Consider the following 15631-nt stretch of genomic DNA (forward strand, 5'->3'; position numbering starts at 1 on the left):
AACACTTCTCCCCCTTTTAGCCATATGTTGATGGCTTAATACATGGTCGGCCGTAAGCTAAGAAATCATACATTATGTCATTTAACACATAGAAAAGCTCTTTGGGGAAGGTATTGATGTCACCATTTTGTGGGTGAAGAAACAGAGAAGCTGAGAGGTGAGGTAAACTTCCCTCGAAGTCCCCATATGAGTAAGTGGTAATGCCAGCCTGTAAATCTTAATTTCTCCTTGCAAAAATCCACACTCTTGACTACCATGCCACACTTCTAGACAAATAATGCAAGGAGTTGGCATTCTACAGAGCATATTTGAGAAAACTCCCTAGAACCCAATTTGTAAGTATTTTGGGTGAATTTTGAGCCTTTAAGATGCGATGAATAAGAACTTAGCAATTACAGAATGGAAGCAAGCATGGATAGACAGCTCTGAGCAGCATTAGGCCGAATTCTCCTGATTACCATCAAGGGTCTCATGTGAAGAATTGCAATATCCAGGTAAGCAAAGGGGCATGTTTTCTTAACGCCATCTTAGGAAAGTTCATTTCTGCCTGCAGTGCTAAGCATGATAGCAACACACATTCTCCCAGCACACAATATTCACATTGCATAAAAGAATGAACTGATTCTGGGGAAGCAGGGCTGAACAGCCTCTTCTGCGCCTCCTTCTGCCCGACACAGAGATCCCGCTTTATGACATGGGCTTTCATTTCTCTTTAGTCTTATGATGTGTTGCTCTGACTTTATAACTGGAGATTTCTAATGATGTCTTGAGCACTTTTGCTCTGGAAGGATTTTTTTTTTTTCCCACTTTAGCATCTTTCTCCTATGAGGGGTGACATCTCTGTGTAGAAATTTGATTCAAGTTATCAGGCATATCCATAAACACAGTTGATTATAAGAGCACATGTTTAATCCATTTTTGTAAAAATTAATGCTTCTTCAAAATAGTTGTGAAATATTGTTTTAAAAAATACGCAGTGTTTTTGAAGCCGAAGTTCCACCCAAACATAGGGGGAGAATTTAGTCTGCCTTTCACAAAGCATAAACTATTACTGACTACTGACTTTCACGTCTCAGACTTTATTCAGGTCCTCTCACCCCTACCCCCACCAGTGCCTGCCTTAGGCCATTGCCCCTCATAAGGGATATGTGGGGTTCTAGAGCTCCAGGACAACTCTGCAGCAAGGATCTTTGCAAAGGACTTGTGAAAGCTAAAATCAACCTGATAACTATCTTTTTTTCCAAAATATGTCAGTGAAAATTTTCCAACACTTTTGATTTTCTTCTCTTGACGTCAAAAACCCCAAATGTGAACCCCTGACGTAAAACATAATGGAAAGAAAACTTCCTGTCCCGTTATTGACATTTGGGTTCTCTGACTCAACTCCAGAATTGTGGCTATCCATTCATTCGATAATATCTATTTATTCAGCTCCTGCCATGTGGAGCACTGTCCTTCATTTTCAAAATACAGCAGAGAACAAAACCAAGTCCCTGCCCTTGAAGAGCTTACATTCTAATAAAAGGATTTAAAAGCAAACATACCCTGTATCAGAAGCTGATACACACTATGAAGAAAAAATAAAAGAGGGTAAGGAAGCTAGGTAGGGTGCAGGGAGTGCTGTTTTAAAAGGGCGGTCAAGAAAGGCTTCACAGATAATGTGACCTTTGAGCAGAAGTCTGAAAGGAGGAGAGAGAGCCTTCCATGTAGAAGCTTTGGGGCAAAAGCCTGCCTAGTGATTTAGGGGCAAAGCAGCGAGACCAGGGAAGCCAAGGTGGATTGAACCAGGAATGATATGGCAGCAGGAGAGGTCTGAGAGGATGTGGGGCAGTCCTCTAGGATCTTATAAATATTTAAAGGAGGGCAGTAGGAGTTTTGCTGACTTTCACATTGAATTGCATGATAATTAAATTTTGATGACCAAGCCATGTGGAAGAAAAGGCCTTAAACTGGTTGGATTATATTTCAGAATAAAGTAGTGAAGAGCTAGATGGTACAAGTAGAAATAAACAAATAGGTAATAAAGAACTAGGTTAATAGCCATTAATTAAGTACTACTTGGTGTCAGGGTTTGTGCCGACTGCCAAAAAATCCAGAATATACCATACTGCTTTCTTACAGGGTTTAGAACTTCCTACCTGGAAAGAGTAAACTTTCTCATAATGAATCGCTTTATGTCTGTAGGAGATGATGTCTATAGTGGTCTGTATGGTGTAATGAATGATGTTTTTATTTTGAAATAATAAACTTGGTTTTAAACCCAAGCTCTGAGAGAAATACATAAAGTACCCAGTAACTGACAGTCAGACATATAATAGATTTTCAACACATTATAGTAATTTTTATTACTGTTTTAAAAAAGAATAAAACATGCTTCCATTTCCAAATGGTTTGCAGCACCAGGTACATTAAACTTGAAATAATGCACACCAGAACTTTTCCTAACCACCTCTTGAAAATTTTCACAATTAACAAATTAACTCAGAAGAAAACATGTGTTTCAGGTAGCTATTGCTACAAAATTAAATACTCTAAAACTTAGTGGCTCAAAAGAATAATTTTTTTATCATCTCCCAACTTCTGTGTGTTGACCAGGCTCAATTGGAACAATTCTTACTTGGAATCTCTCATGTAGTTGCAGTCAGATGGCAGCTGAGACTGGAATCATCTGAAGACTGAGCTGCATGTCCAAGGTGTCATTCCCATGCCTCGCAGCTGCTGCTGGCTCTGGGGCTGGAGCTCAGCCAGAGCTGTCAACTGAAGCTCCTCTATGTGGCCTCTGCATGTGGGTTCTTAGAGAGAGTGCTCCAAGAATGAGTGTTCCAAAAGGGCCTAGGCAGAAATGAAAAGCCTTCTTTTTTTTTTTTTTGAGACAGAGTCTCACTCTGTCGCCAGGCACCAGGCTGGAGTGCAGTGGCAGAATCTCAGCTCACTGCAACCTCCACCTCCCGGGTTCAAGCAATTCTCCTGCCTCAGCCTCCCAAGTAGCTGGGACTACAGGCACACGCCACCATGCCCAGCTAATTTTTGTATTTTTAGTAGAGACGGGGTTTCACCATGTTGGCCAGGATGGTCTTGATTTCTTGACCTCGTGATCCGCCCGCCTTGGCCGAAAAGCCTTCTCATGAGTGAGCTTCAGCAATCCCAGACACTTCTGCTACATTCTTCTGATCCAGATCACTAAGGGCAGCTCACACGCAAAGGGAGGGGAACTGGACTCCATACCATGATGTGTATCAGATAGTCTTCTCTGTCCATCAGACAGCCTCCTGAGTTACAAAGCTTACTGATGGAGGCAGGCACAGCCAGATGAAGGAGAGTCCAGAACTTCATCAGAAGATGTGAAACACACTGGCCAAAGTTCTTGCAAAAAGCAGAATGCACATACAGAGAGGAAAGGAAGTAGCAGCAGCCATCTTGGAGGCTAGTCCCACAGCACAATACTCAGGAATTAGAGTCGGAACTGGTGACCTTTATCATGGAACACTCTTAACACCTTTAAATGAAGCTTTTTTTTTTTTCTTTTTAATGACAGGGAACTTAGAATTTTTGTGTAATTAATTTTGTCCAGAGTGCCCTATAGATGGCAAACACTCAATAATGTTACTAACTTATCAACCAAGTCCCCACTCCTCATTTCCTGCTGTTGTGACTCTATGAGGAAATTGTGGATGCATAGGGTCCTGTGTTCTCACATTGAGTTGAGAACTTTGTTCAGCCATGTTGTACCTCTCATTATGGAGGCAGTAAGAATAAAGACAGTATGGGTCATTTGTCAGTAGCCTTACTCTTCAGAAAGCAAATTCCTATCTATCAGTTCATTTGATTTTCATGGCTACTCACATGAAGTAAACAGGAAAAGCAATATTACCAATATGTTTGGCATAGAGATGAAATTCCAGACAAATTAATGTCTTTCCTAACACATAGCCAGTAAACAGAAGGCTAAAACTTGAAAGCTTCAGAAGCCAAATCCAACTTTCTTGCTACCAAATCAACTGTCTTTCCAGCAGATATCTTGGGAGAGTGCTTGATTTTTTTCCATGGCATCAGTAAGAGTACCAGCTAGCATTTGTTGAACATTGGTGTGCCAAGAACAGCACTAAGTACTTTGTGTATCTGACTCTTCTACCACCACAACTATTCCACAAGAGTGGGGGTTGCTTTATTCCTGTTTTGCAATCTGAGTAAAGTTCACACCACTAGAAAATGCCAGAGCCTTCATTTTGATCCAGGCATTCTGGGTTAGTGCCTATACTCTTTGTCACGTATCATTGCAACAACTCAAAACATGTCTAACATGTTCTATATTCACTATGAAGCTGATATCCAGGAATTATTTGGTCTCTTCTTAAATCTTTTTTTTGATTTTCAACTTGTACTATCTCTTTTACTAAGGCTTACCAAAAGTACGATCCTGCTTATGAAAACCAGAAATTGGTTTTATTCCCATGTGGGTGGAACATTCGTTTTGTTTCATGGCCATATGTGCTCTTGACTCTGCATAGCTATGTAATAATGTGGGTCTGTCTTCACAAGGAAAAATCTGAATAGAGAACAGAGAGGTCAGCAACACGGCTCTGCCTCTGCCAGTCACTTAGCATTGCTGAGGCCTGTTATATTCATATTAAACTTTGAACTTGGACACGATGCTCTCAGAAGTCTCTTCCAACTTTAGGGTCTGTGATTATGCCCCATAATGCCGCAAAGCACATGTTTTCCTGATGGCAGACTAGGAAGACGTCTAAAATTCTGAAATATATTAACATTTTTACTAGCATCGTTTCGTATCAGTCCTCTAACCCTGATGACAAACATATTTGTGGTCAAAGAAAATTGAGAAAAATAGCTGTTTTGCATGACATTCTGGGGAATTTTTCTTTTCCACGGTTTAGCTTTAGAGGATGTGTGTTATAAAGAGAACACAGAGCTGACAGTCAAAAGCTCTCTGTCAGGGCTCCGTCACTAATGCTTGTAACCTTGGGAGGGTCACTCTCAAGTTTGTTTCTTCAGCTGTAAAATAAGAAGCCTGGGATGAGGTGATCTTGCAGTCCCATTCAGTTTTAAATTCCACTTTTAAACTTGTGCTGATAGTGAGAATTTGAAGATAAGAATATCAATGAGAAAGCACACTATTTCCTTTGTAATTTATATGCTATTTTGTGCTGCAGAGTTGTGAATACATTTGACATAAGGTGAAATGAATGGATATTACTGTTACTACATAAAAAGTCTTTCATATTTCCTAGGAATTGGGAAGGTGGGGAAAAGGACAAATCAAAACATCTTCTAACCTGTCACTTTAAAAGCCTCTGACCTTTTATTTTTTTAAGAAAAAACAAAACATAAAAAGAGGCAGCAATGTATACTCTAAAAATAAGCTGGCTATACTAGTTCTTTGTTTAGAACATACTTTGGTTTTATTCTGCTTGTTTAGTAGATAAGATACTCTTAAGTGTCTAAGTTGTAATTCTAAGTAACTCATGAAAATATGGCTTCTTGGATGAAGTTTGCAGTCTATCCCAATGGTGATAAAGACTCATTTCCTAAACGAGTTCATTTTCATTGTCATTATTCATGATGGGTGCATAAACAGTGTTAAGTGAAATGAGCAGGGCCAACAGATGCCTCCTATGAAGTCAATGCCAGCTTTCCTTTGAGGTCCCCTTGTATCTTGCTCACGTATCTCAATCTTTCTTTAATTCTCCCTTAGCATCAAAAAATCAATTTATTGCTGAGATCTTTGACAATTGTCTTCTACTTCTTAACTTTTGGAATTATAATGACATCATTTTCCTGACCAGGAATCCTCATGTTCTATAACACCCTTTGATTTTTGCTTCTTACTCAGAGCTCTTAAACCTAACTTCCTTGGGTCTCACCTGGATATCATGCAATCGTAAGTGGTATCTCCTATCTCCCTGTTATAAATACATAATAAAAGTTACATAACAAACTGAGAATTATTAAAACAACTCCATAATATAACTGGTTCTTGATCTTATATCTATGTGTTAGTTACTCTCACACCAAAGCAATCATAAAATTCCCAAGTTTGAAAAGCAAACGAGTTAACTAACTTACTAGCTGAAATTCTAAAAATCAGCTGTAAGTACTTTATGCACAGTTTAATCATTGCTCTCCTAAAAGTCTGAAATAAAAATTGGTGGTTCAATACTATGACTACATGCAAGGGGATAAAAAGAGGTGTTAACTTGGCTGCATGAAAGAGAAATCCTGAATAGAGGACATCTCAATTCTGTACTACATATATGATTTAAATCTTATATTTCATTTTTAGTTTATCATTTACCTGCTCTGTAACTTGGCTCTCCAAATAAAATATAAGCTCCTTGAAGGTAAAAAAAAAAAGTGTCATAATTTTAAGCATTCTATCAAGTTTAAAGCATCTAGAGCAACTTTTTCCTACTAGGAACTTAGCAAATACCTGTTAAAGAGAAGACAAGAACCCTGTCTTAAATAAGCTATTATGAAGTGAGGACTTCCTTCATGGCTGGTTATTTATTTATTTATTTTTGAGATGGAGTTTCACTCTTATTGCCCAGGCTGGAGTGCAATAGCACTATCTTGGTTTACTGCAACCTCCACCTCCCAGGTTCAAGCAATTCTCCTGCCTCAGCCTCCCAAGTAGCCTGGATTACAGGTGCTGGTCACCATGCTTGGCTCATTTTTGTATTTTTAGTAGAGGTGGAGTTTTGCTATGTTGGCCGTGCTGGTCTTGAACTACTGACCACAGGTAATCCACCTGCCTCAGTCTCTGAAAGTGCTGGGATTACAGGTGTGAGTCACTGCCCCCGGCTCATGGCTGGTTTTAATATGAATAAAAGTTTGGCACTGTTCCTTCCCTATGCCATATTATAGTTTATCAACTCGTGCACATATAAGTCAAGGTATCATTTTGTCAAAGCACTTACATTAACAATTCTTAGAAAGAAATCTTGCTTATGGGAAAAATATATTTTTGAGATCCTTGTTTAAGAATATGTCTGTAAAAAGGAATATTATATGTTTTTCTTTGTGCTTTTAAAATACTGTCAAATATTTCCTTGTATTCCTCACTCAGGACTTTAGAAGTCATCTTCCTCCACAACTATAATCTTCTGTATACCCTCATCACTGGGTGGGGAGGAGGGAGTGGGGTAAACTGTGCAGTTATGGGCCAAAGCAAGGAGTGAAGACAGATACAGAAAGCAAGATCCAAGAAGAAAATCCTGGAATGAGAGAGTTTCTGATGAAAGAGGCATCCAATCACAGAAACTGGAAAGCTAGAGGGAGTCACATCAAGAATAGACCATTATGGTGGCAGCAAATAAAAATGACCAGGTCAAAAGAAAGGAACGTTGAAAGCCGTAAGGGTAAAAACTGGGGGATACTCCTGAACCCTCACAGAATTCCGATGGATGACTCACTGCAGCCTCCGTTGTTATTGATTCCTTTATAGGCAGTTTCTAGCCACGAGCTCTTTTATAGATATCAAAATGTTTTTTACGGTATCAGAAAGTAGCCATGGACAGTTACTATGTTTTCCTCTGTTATCTGTTTTGCAACCTTCATAGGCACATCTCTTTTGGTGAGATCAGATCTTTTGCATGAATAGTAGTAATAAATTACGTGGCTGTTTAAGTACTGAGTAAATGTTAAGCAAATAGACATGATGATACTTTGAGACTGGCAGCTGTCTCACAAAAATACCAGCTCCCTGTCATTGTGTTTATGCATCAAGGAGTCTGCTGTGTCTTTGTATAAGCAGCTTCTGGTTTTGAGATTGCAAAATAAAATAGAGTTTCCTTTCAAGTGCTCTTGTCTTTTCAAGGATGGCTTTAGCTCAAAAATCAATCCCCAAAAGTCTAAGGTGTACATGAAGATTTTTCCACTTCTTCATGAACACGTTTATTTAAATGCCCCACCTAACTTCCATGATAACACAAGAGCTTCTACCAAGATTTGACACCGAATTTATCAGAAAAATGTTCCATCATTAGGAAAATGATCTCTAAAGCTATCTTTACACATGAGCAATTAGGGAAACTTAAGATTTATGAATCAAACCTAAGAAGTTGTGAAATATGAATCAGTGATTGACCTCTGCTAGCCCAGAAATCCAGAGTAAAGTTTGTGGGCTAAACTAGGAAATTCTCACCTTTTATTCATTGATTTAAAAAAAAAATCACCGTGAATAAATCTTCTTTTAATTTAAGCTCCTGAGTTGTGTAACTCAACTGGCTGACCAACGTGTTTGAATATCATTGTTTAAATAGGAAAAAAATGCTCTTTTGAAACCATTCTGAGTAGCATCCCATGTAGTAAAATGAATTCAACTCCAGCAGTTAATATTTTCCATATATTTCTTAGTCTTTTGTATTAAACTTAGAAATTTAAAATTAACTCGTTTTATTTGGGGTGTGTGCCTTAGGGTGTCTACCATGTATAAGCAAATATATATAAAATTCTGTATATATTTATGATGAACAATTTTGTGACAAGAAGTTTACTTTTGTAGAAATACCAGTTCAAACATTATTTGCTGTTTTAGATTTTAGAACTTTGCATCATCAATCTGAAACAAAAACCTAGGGGGAAGTATAGTATCATCTTCATCTTTCAAAGATACTGACTGTGTGGTATGCTGACAGACCTAATCTAATGAAAATTTAGCTAACAGAATTCTAGCTTAAGTGATTTATTTATTTATTATTAATATTATTATTTTTTGAGACAGAGTCTCACCCTGTCACTCAGGCTGGAATGCAGTGGCACCATCTTGGCTCACTGCAACCTCTGCCTCCTGAGTTCAAGCAATTCTGCTGCCTCAGCCTCCTGAGTTGCTGGGATTACAAGCACCCACCACCACACCTGACCAATTTTTGCATTTTTGTAGAGACGGGGTTTCATCATGTTGGCCAGGTTGGTCTCGAACTCCTGGCCTCAGGTGATCCGCCCACCTGGGCCTCCCAAAGTGCTGTGATTATAGGTGTGAGCCACCGTGGCCCGCCTAGCTTAAGCAATTTAAATAGCAATTGTATATCCTTGAACAGCTTCTACAGTGGTAGAGATGAAGTGGTTAAAAGGGTAGACAGAATCTCTGAGATTTGAGTGGGATGCGGGGGAGACTTGATGACTTTACAATAGAAGTGTCCTGGCATATCTCTGCCAACGGGTGATTCCGTTTCATCTCAGACCTTAAACAAGAAGTTACTCTTCCCACCAAATAATGCAGAATAAAACTCCCCAAGGAATAGAACCCAGGGACAGGCAACACATGAAACAAAAGAGGGAAGAACCCTCTTATTCCCAGAGTATAAGAAAGTAGAATGCATCATCATGCAAATGTCCAGCAAGCCAGTCTCTGAGGAATAAAACTCCAGTGGAGATAATATTACATCCACTATAGGAGGGAAATGAAACCCCCTTAGCAATACCATGAGAAGAATCAGTGCTAGGCACAGGCAAGAGCCCATGTAAAGAACTCCCTTGTGGAGCATTCAAATTGGTCACTATGATTAACTGGAAGGTGAATTTTCCTGCATCCCAGAGACTGTGACATTTCCATCAGTGCATCTTTCATGATACTTACAGATATCTATAGGAGATGCTTAATGTGGACATAATTTTTTTTTCAGCTGGTTTGCTGTTGTTGTCAATTATCTTTTTCCAGGTGAATGCAATTATTTCAGTTACTAAGTTTCAACATATTCTAGGGTTTTCTTTCAACTTGGTAGGCAACAACAGCAATCCAACTGATAATATTACATTCATATTAAATATCTTCTATAGAAAAAACAACAACCAGATTTCAGGTGCAGCCTGTCATTTGTGTAGGTGTCAACTCCTGGGCTAACATAATCAACTCTAACTTCAGTAGAGTGGACCTGTTAACATTTCCACTCTCAATTTCATTGTTGGCTCGTTAACTTATCTTCTTGTTAATGCTAATACACTCAATACTGTTAGTTAATTAAGGAAAAATGACAATATTTAATTATGTCCATTTGTTTCCCTCCAGGAATCATTATAACAATTGTACTGTACTTTGATATACTACTAATACTTAATAAGGAAAGGAAAAGTGTCCTTCACTGTATTAAATGGGGCCAGTCTCTTGTTTGGCTTACCTTTTTCAGTTCACAGACGATTGCACCACCATGAAAATATGTAAAAACTTGGTTGTGTATGTATGTGTATATACACACAAACACACTCTTTTCCATACAACAGCAAATATAAGTTTACATTTCCAAATGCAAATCACACACACAAAAGAAACATTTTTAGTGGGAACGATGAAGCAGACGTTATCAGTTGTAATATTTGACATGATGTGCGATCGATCAATGACTTAGACGCTTGCTAATCACTAAGAGTTGTGTGAAATATGATAGTTCATAAATAATGCATGGATATAAAAATCTGGATACATGAATGCAAATAATCTCATGACCCAGAAAGTCTGCTCTGAAAATTCAGTCTCCACACCTGGAGGATTCGACCCACTCCTTGTAGCCCACAAAGAGTCACAGCATTCCGCTAATCATCTTTGTTGCTTTGTGTTTCCCAAAAAGGCTATTAATTGAAGTAAACCTAGATTGTGGTACCAAACTCTCTTCTAAGGACAGTTTCTCTTTTCTTGGATGAATGCCAGTGGGTTTGTCGAAGGAATGATTAATTATATGTTTTTTATTTTTATTTTTATTTTATTTTATTTTTTTATGACTGTAGTCTAATGCTGCTGCTACCTGCTTTGGCTTTGAACTTTTCATGGAAAAACTGACACAAAAAGTTATTAGAAGTTTTCTTCAGAAGTTCAAAATTTGTCATACAAATGAAGAAATAGACAAGTGCCTAAATTCAATATTAATCAAAGATGCTAACCCTTTAGAAGCTGATTTTTATGTGACTTTCATGACTCCATTAATCAAGAATATTAAAGTGCAACGGGAGAGATGGTCTAGTTTCAAATTTCAAAGATTCAAATGTATTTATTTTTAGAACAAGGAGACCATCTGTAACCTTTGAAACTGTTATAAATCAAATGGAGGGGGCTCTGGAATTTCTATAAAGGAGGGCTTCAGGCAGCAAGCTGTTGTAATGGAGTGCTAGAACGTCTTCTGATGAGATATGTCATAGCAAGCACATTCTTTTTCCTTGTATTGCATACCTATTTGATGTAGGTTGGAATAGGCAGAAATTGATAGAGATCATGAGAAACTGAAAGCTCCCTCTTTCTGGCATCTCCATGAACCATCCTGGTTCACTGTCTACGAGCTGAGGTGCGAACTATCGTTGCACATCATCTTCTGTCTGAGCCTGACACGCTTTGTGCTCACATTACTGCACAGTCCACATCAACTGCATCAGAGACAGGTTGTGTAGGAGTCAAAGGCATGGTCTCCAGCCTTGGACAATCTAGTTTGAATTGTGACCTTAGCACTTACAGGCTGTGTGATTTTGGGCAAGTTAAGCAACTGTCTTTTCATTCAATTTTATCATGTATGAAATGGGAAAAATCAAAGCATTTTTCTCCTCATTGGATTGTTACAAGGATTATATGAATGCCCAATAAACAACAAGCACCATATAAATGTTAGCTATTATTTTTGTACATGACGGAGGAAGTCCAGGGCTGAGACTCGTATTCCCAACACAAGAAAACCCTGGAGTTCAGGGTGGTGCAATGTGACAAGCATTTTGTCTTGATATCATAGTTCTTCATGTTTATTATTCCAAGGAAAGGAAAGAAACCAAGAAACTCTCCGTAAAACAGAGCCTAAATTCTAATGCCCACTGAATGGGATGAGAAGGCAAGATGCATCTTGTCTAATCCAATAAACCTAATACACAATGGAAATTATTTATATAAGGTTGGGTATATAAAAGCAATGGGGCAATTTATTTTTGTGGCCTGTATACTCACAAGCATGCTGTTTTTCTCTCCAAACCCTTAAATAAATGGGTCAGGATGAGAGAAAGGCATCGCCCTGCACGTCTCTCTTCCTCTTCCTAACTTCCAGCCCGGGGCTTTGATGCTTATCGGATTATGTTAGCCACTATTCCTTTGGTCGTTGTCATCTACTGACCCTAGTGTCAGTTTCCCTCAGACCCAGACAATGTTTGTTCTGGCACTGGCACACTGTCACTTTCTTTGATGTTACTGTTGTCTTAATTCTTGGTTGCAGGAACAGCTACGTAATTTGTAGGGCTCACTGCAAAATGTTAAAAATTATTAAGAATTTCAGGACAGTAACAACAGAGTGTTAAACCAAGCAGAGGGCTTTCTGAGCATAAAGTCCCAGATGACTACGTAGGCTGCATGCCCATGAAGCTAGCCCTGCTTGGTTGAAAACCATTATTCACATTCTCTCTGATTTCCGTGGATGAAGGGGCTTCTGACCCCTTTCTGTGAGCAGGGAGTATTGCAGTAAATGCTTCCTGCCTCTTTCTCCATCCATGGCACATGCTTGTCCCTGGGAAGGGAAGAACAGCGATACTGATTAGTGAGAGTCTAATCCACTGGACCACATTTCATCAGCGGGCATGGTTAATGTGCTAAAGGCAACTGTTCTTGTCTCCTCGTTTCTTATGGCTGGGCTCAGGCAGTCACCTCTCACTTCGAATTAGATGTATGCTCCTTATCCTAACATCCGTCATTCAGTCATTCAGTGGGGAAAGTTTCTGATACCCGACCTTTGTCCTCAGGTTCAAGACCTGATTGCCAGCACAGTTTACCCAACAATCTTTTTTTTTTTTTTTTTTTTTTTTGAGACGGAGTTTCGCTCTTGTTACCCAGGCTGGAGTGCAGTGGCGCGATCTCGGCTCACCGCAACCTCCGCCTCCTGGGTTCAGGCAATTCTCCTGCCTCAGCCTCCTGAGTAGCTGGGATTACAGGCACGCGCCACCATGCCCAGCTAATTTTTTTTTGTATTTTTAGTAGAGACGGGGTTTCACCATGTTGACCAGGATGGTCTCGATCTCTCGACCTCGTGATCCGCCCGCCTCGGCCTCCCAAAGTGCTGGGATTACAGGCTTGAGCCACCGCGCCCGGCCCTACCCAACAATCTTGTGTATTGATAGCTACTGGATACTACTCACCTCATCTATAAATAAGCAGACACTTTGATCTCCATGTGGCTTGTACTTCTTTGCAGCTATTTCTGTTACTTATTTGAACACACAAGCCTTCAATATCACGCTTCCAACTTGGGTTTCTCAATGATGAAGTATTGTCCTGAAACATGGCCAGATAGTTCCCCAATTTCTGTTTTTGCTTTTTTCTCTGGCTAAAATAATTTTCCTTTAAGACTTGAATAATAATAATAAAAAAACCCCATGTCTGTTAGCATTTATAGTTTTAGACCTTCTTATCTATGACTGGCAGGGAAAACAATTTTGGCAGAGGTGACCATTAATTGACCCCTTTGTTTCTGACAACCTCAGGGAAGAAAAGAACATGACTGATAGTAAGACGTGGTCGCTGCAGGCCCAGCCCAGCTGACAGTCTCAGTCAAGCAACGACTTCGTTCTCAGGGTCTTTTATGACAAGTAATATTCTCTGAGTAAGCAGGAAAGACAAGAGAAGCAGTGTCTGTTTTTAGGAATAAAGAAATTTTCTGTGTGATCATTCCCTAATGCCCAGTGTGTTTTCTCTGTCTAGATTGAGGGGCTTTAAGGAATCCATCCTGTGTTAACTCTCGGGATATTGTTGAGGCGGTGGTTCATTTTATCACATAGAGTCCTCTGTGTGGATATAGGTGAGCGATTTCTTTCGGTATTAAAATCAGTATATTTTAAATCTGTGTTACACCTCTGGCAAATGTAAGAGTCCCACACTGTGTAAGTGAATCTAATTCTGACTTTATCCTTCTTTTTCTCCTTATTATTCCCCTTTTCTCATCTTGAACTTCTTCTTTTAGATTTTATACCATTTGGTATTATTTCAAAAACAAGTCACTCTAAATTCTTACTAGCATAGGGAAAGATAGGTATAAATAAACAGAAAAAGAATGATGAAACACAGCACATGATCATTTGATCTTTATATATAATATAGCCAAAACATCTAAATCACAGGTTTAAAATCATGTAGATATGGTATGAGGCACTGGAATTTCAAATTTTCAATCCCAGGATCCATCACTTGTCATTTCCGTGTGGCTTTGTAAATGTCTCATAAATACAGATTTCTGCTCTGAAAAAAAATTAGGAACTTGACCTGATGTTCAGAGTTAATTTGTGAGGACTAATTCGTTTATGTGAGGTGTAAATTTTACAACTCTGGTTCATGGCAAGGAAATCAGTAATGTTAATTACATGTTTCAGAGACAGCCAGGATGGTGCTCCATGCAAAACCACAAGGTGAATATTAAATCTGCCCCAGTAAGGGTCCCCCAACTGTTATATATATCATTTTCCTTCAGCTAAAGCCATGTTGGAATTACTAGTCATGCCAGCGCTGGGGCTTAAAGTATTTCATTTCAATTTTAGCCCTACTCCAAAGGTATTATTTCACAACACAACAATGCACCCCCTGACTCTAACCACTCTACTTCAATAGAAAGAGGATATTCACTACCCACATTTTATCTGAAACTGCTGCTTTTCCATTAGCTCTCAACAAGAGACCTTCTCTGTTCTAAGTAAAATGAAGTCATTATTGTTGATGCTCCAGCTTTTCTTTTATCTTCTGGCCTCCAGGTCATTAAGATAATGATTCTGCTTCCTTCCTTCCAGAAGAGTAGTGATGCCCACTGTTTCACTTGCCATTTAAATTTTTGGCTCCATGAACTGTTTAGCCTATTTAACACCTTGTAGCTCAGATCAGCAAGGGTACTAATACAGTTCTGTTTAAAATACAACATGCAGAAACCAGAACAGTAGATGGCATACACATAGCAGGTTCTTTTTCTTGTTAGGAAACTTACCTATCTACTCATGTGAATTCTTTGTGTATTAACTAAGTTCCTACCAAGTGAATTAAGTACCATGTTATAGACTGAACGTTTGTGTACCTCTGCAAAATTGAAATGCTTGAGCATTGAAATGCTGAAGCCTGAATCCTCAACATGATGGAATTTGAAGGCGGACCCTTTAGGAGGTAATTAGAGTTAGATTAGGTCATGAGGGTGGAGTCCTCATGAAGTTATTAATGTCCTCATAAAAATAAGAAACACAAGATCTCAATCTCTTGTTCCCTCTTTCCCACTCCTCCCTCCACTGCATGCATGCAGCAAGAGGCCATCTGCAATCATGAGAAATTAATGTTTGTTCTTTAAGCCACATAGTATGTGGTATTTTGTTATAAGAGCCTGTGCAGAGCAACATAGACCAGTTTTGCTTATTTATTGGAGTCACCAAAGGCTTATGTGAAGATCAGGGAATCCTAGAAGGGTCAAATATGGTAACTCTATTTGCCTGTGTATGCAGAACTCCACCAACTGAAGACAGTCTCACCTGGATCATTTGGTTTGCTGGGACAGTATCATGTAAACAGTGGTCTTTAACATACAGGCTTTTATGATATTTAGGAAACCAGAATGACCAAATATGTATATCTTTTTCTTTTTCAAAACATCTTTAGCACTCGAGTAGTAAATACAATATCTTGGTCTTCAGTTTT

Source organism: Saimiri boliviensis, chromosome 7, assembly GCF_048565385.1.
Source record: "Saimiri boliviensis isolate mSaiBol1 chromosome 7, mSaiBol1.pri, whole genome shotgun sequence".
Lineage (NCBI taxonomy): Eukaryota > Metazoa > Chordata > Mammalia > Primates > Cebidae > Saimiri > Saimiri boliviensis.